At 34.8% G+C, this 3,859-nt stretch overlaps 1 long non-coding RNA gene across 2 annotated transcripts in view; it reads left to right on the forward strand.

Moving 5' to 3' along the window:
• LOC136829203 (uncharacterized) overlaps positions 1-3,195 on the forward strand; it is a 4,091-nt gene extending 896 nt beyond the window's left edge. The window contains exons 2-3 of one of the 2 annotated variants that reach the window (XR_010850328.1): positions 258-331; positions 2,805-3,195. This is a non-coding gene — a long non-coding RNA (uncharacterized lncRNA). The remainder of the gene's footprint in view (positions 1-257; positions 332-2,804) is intronic. The other variant, XR_010850327.1, reaches the window with a different exon arrangement.
• The last annotated feature ends 664 nt before the right edge of the window (positions 3,196-3,859 follow it).

Consider the following 3,859-nt stretch of genomic DNA (forward strand, 5'->3'; position numbering starts at 1 on the left):
TTGGGTATATTAAGTTGACAAACTTTTACTGTTGGCTTAAGTGGCAATAAACTAGTAATAACGCTTATCAGTATTTATAAAGCCTTGCTTGCAGCTCTTTGTCTTAGTATTTTAACTTATCAGATGGCCCAGCTGATTATAACCCAATAGTCAGCCTTTGGTTCTTTCCACTTGCAAGAACATTTGGGCTTTAATATATATTTTATTTCAGGTCAAGGTGTCGTTATATAAGCGTTCCACAATATATTTTATTTCAGGTCAAGGCGTGTCGTTAAATAAGCGTGCCACAGTGAGTTATTGAATTCTTTGACTGAACAGGATTAATGGGTGAGTAAGTATTTTTATTTTACTTTTATTTTATTTTTTTATTTTTATTTTTATTTTTTTTTTGAGTGACTTTAGCAACCCCCGAACATTTTTTAGCTTAGTTTTTTTTCAGAATCAACTCTTTAAGGCTTCATTTCAAGTTTAGACAGTTTTTAACGCATTTGGTATATTTTTTCAGATTCAAAACCTTAGTTTTGATTGTTTTGAGAGTTTATAGTCTTAAAGATTTTAAAATTGCCAAGGTCAAAATTTTTCCAGCTTTGAACATTTAAGGAAGTTTTAGGGCTTGTTTTAGTTTCAGAACTTGTTTTAAAGAATTTAATTTTAGTTACATTTTATCAAAAGTTTATTTTGATGTGTGGGAAGGTAATTTTTGATAGTTTGTAAGACTAAATCTAGTATTTTTAGGTTAGTGGATTTAAACTTTTTCAAATTTAATCTTTTGCTTTGTGGTTTGGTCTTGTAATTTCAGCTAGAAAACTTTTTTAGAACTGTAAAGTTTAGTGAAGTCCCATATATTTTAGCTAGTTTTGTTTTTTAGAATTGTAAAGTTAAGTGAAGTACTCTATTTTTTTGACAGTAACCATTTTTTGAACCGTAACCATTTTTTGAACCGTAACCATTTTTTGAACCGTAACCATTTTTTGAACAGTAACCATTTTTTGAACAGTAACCATTTTTTGAACCGTAACCATTTTTTGAACAGTAAGCATTTTTTGAACCGTAACCATTTTTGAACCGTAACCATGTTTTGAACCGCATTTTTGAACCAGTAACCATTTTTTGAACAGTAACATTTTTTGAACAGTAACCATTTTTTGAACCGTAACCATGTTTTGAACCGTAACCATGTTTTGAACCGTAACCATGTTTTGAACCGTAACCATGTTTTGAACCGTAACCATGTTTTGAACCGTAACCATGTTTTGAACCGTAACATTTTTGAACCGTAACCATTTTTGAAGTTTTGTTTTTTTGAACCGTAGCGATATATTTAAAAATTGCTAGAGAAGCATTTAAAGTTTTGCATTTAAAGTTTTGCATTTAAAGTTTTGCATTTAAAGTTTTGCATTTAAAGTTTTGCATTTAAAGTTTTGCATTTAGTTATTCTTTCCCCACTTCCCAAGTCCACCTTTGCCGGGGTGGCGGTGCTGCCTGCCAGGCAAAGGTGGACTTTATTGTTGTGCATGGTGACTTGTTCACCATGCACAACAGGAAGTTCAGAAACAAGCATGGTGACTTTGTCACCATTGCACAACAGGAATTTCAAACCAACCAACTTCTAACTTAGGTTAGAACTGCAAGGTTGATAGTTTTTGGTGTAGGTTAGAACTGCAAGGTTGATAGTTTTTGGTGTAGGTTAGAACTGCAAGGTTGATAATTTGTGTAGTTAGGACTTAATGGGAAGTTAGATATGGAACTTGAAATATAGGATAGGATAGAACAGGGTAAAGAATGTGCTAATTTTATACAGATTCAGGGGTTAGGATAAAGTTAAACTGTAGATACTGGGGTTAGGATAAGGTAATAAACACTCAAGTCTAGCTCTTAAGGATGCTGGGAATAGACTGGGGTATAAAGTGCTATAGTCAGACAAAGTTATTAATAGAGGTTATTACAGTACTTGAGCCCTTTGTTTGGTCATCTGATGTAAGTTTGAATGTATTAGTGCAGCTGAGAATAGAGTAGGGTAACTCTGACATACTTTTATAACTTAGAATTTCATTCCCACTAGTAAATAGGAGCTAGACAGGTAACAAGTGGATCTTAACGGTTTTCTAAGAGGTCTAGGTCTTGGGATTTAAAATTTTTTTTGACTGATGTTGTGGACTTGTCAGGTATTCTAATAGTAGTTAATAGTGGAAATTGTAATTCAAATTCGGGCAGTCTTATAAACGTCGTCCGTCAACGCGCTCAACACTCCCACCCTCCCCGCTCTTACTCCTCAAGCAAAGCTTTCATGTTAGGAAATACAGTTCAGATTGCATTACATATTTTCATTGACTTTCCTTCATCCAAATTTCCTCCAGCGCCGAAGCTTGCTTTGGGAACCCCTTTCTTATTCTGAATTCCCCAACTTATTTTTCGCCCCTTGGGGTTGTGCAGTTTCAATTACCTTAAGACTGGAAACTAAAGGACGAAAGTTACCAGATAGTAGCGTTTGCATTGCTTGGCACATTTCACAAGTTAAGTAGCACTAAAGTTAGATGCGGTTGTTTCAGTGTAAGATTTGTGCCCTATTAAATATATCCTAAAGGATGGCACTCTATCCTGTTATCTCTTTCGGAGTTGGAATTAACAATAGTAGTAATATGAGATTAATGTGAAAGTTGATGGCAGTTTAAAGTAAGAATACTAATACATGGGATTGTTAATGGGAAAGTTTACTTATACGATGTACAGGCTATTTTCACTAAGTGGCTAGGTTGTCATGGAAACTTTTAGTATATTCTAAAACCAAACTTTCATATGCACAGGCTCTTGGTGTAGCTGCAGCAGACCATAACATCGACACTAATACTAATGGAAAGCAACGGTTTTTGTTAGACTGAATAAATTGCGAGGATTTGAAGCTCTGAATTTTGTTACCCAGACAACTACAGTAGAACTCAACGTAGACTAGAAGTGCTCTAAATTCGGTTACCCAGACAACTACAGTTCGGTTACCCAGACAACTACAGTAGAACTCGACTAAATAGACGCTGTGCATATCCTGTGAGGATTCGGAAGTGCTGTAAATTCGGTTACCCAGACAACTAGAACTTGTAGATGCTGTGCTCTACCTGCTATTCAATTTATAATCTGGCTACTTTGGATATGCAATATTATTTGTGTATTTAGACCAGCGTAATATATATATCTGTAAACTTTGTCAATTTCTTTAACCTCAATATGTCATGTGATGGCGTTGACTTTGTAATACTCCTTGAAAGACAGTCCTATGAAATCAAAGGAATGGTAGTTATTAATTGCTTGGTTAACAGAAGTAAGATGGGGAAATTGATATGAGAAAAGTAACTGAAATAATGGTTTTTAATTTTGAGGAGTTTCTAGTTCATTAACTTTGTATTTTGGGTTTTACTTGCAATAGCCTATGCAGATTTAAACTTCCTATTCAACAGAGTGATACTGTATTTTGATCTCTCTGATGACAGCAATAATCAATGTTTAAGATCATTACTTTTGATCTGTAGATCGCATTCGGCTGAAACACTTGCAAAGGTGACTTGAGCGATAACGGTTGGAAGTGGAAATTCACTTTGACATGAGATACCGCCAAGAAAATATCTTGGTATCTTACGGGGTTGAATCGAGCCCAAATTGCATTGTAAAAGTTTTAGTTCGTTTGTAAAACGAGTTAAGCAGGCAGCAAATATGCAATAGTGATATTGTAAATTGTCCCGAGAGCGGTTATTGCTTATGCCTATAAATTGTTGAAGTTACATTTGACTGTCGATGGTTACTACAACTCGGGCTTTAGCGTTGGACTTGTATGTATCGGGTAAGTGAGGCGATAATAGTGTTGGATTTT

Source organism: Macrobrachium rosenbergii, chromosome 44 (assembly GCF_040412425.1).
Source record: "Macrobrachium rosenbergii isolate ZJJX-2024 chromosome 44, ASM4041242v1, whole genome shotgun sequence".
Taxonomy (NCBI): Eukaryota; Metazoa; Arthropoda; class Malacostraca; order Decapoda; family Palaemonidae; genus Macrobrachium; species Macrobrachium rosenbergii.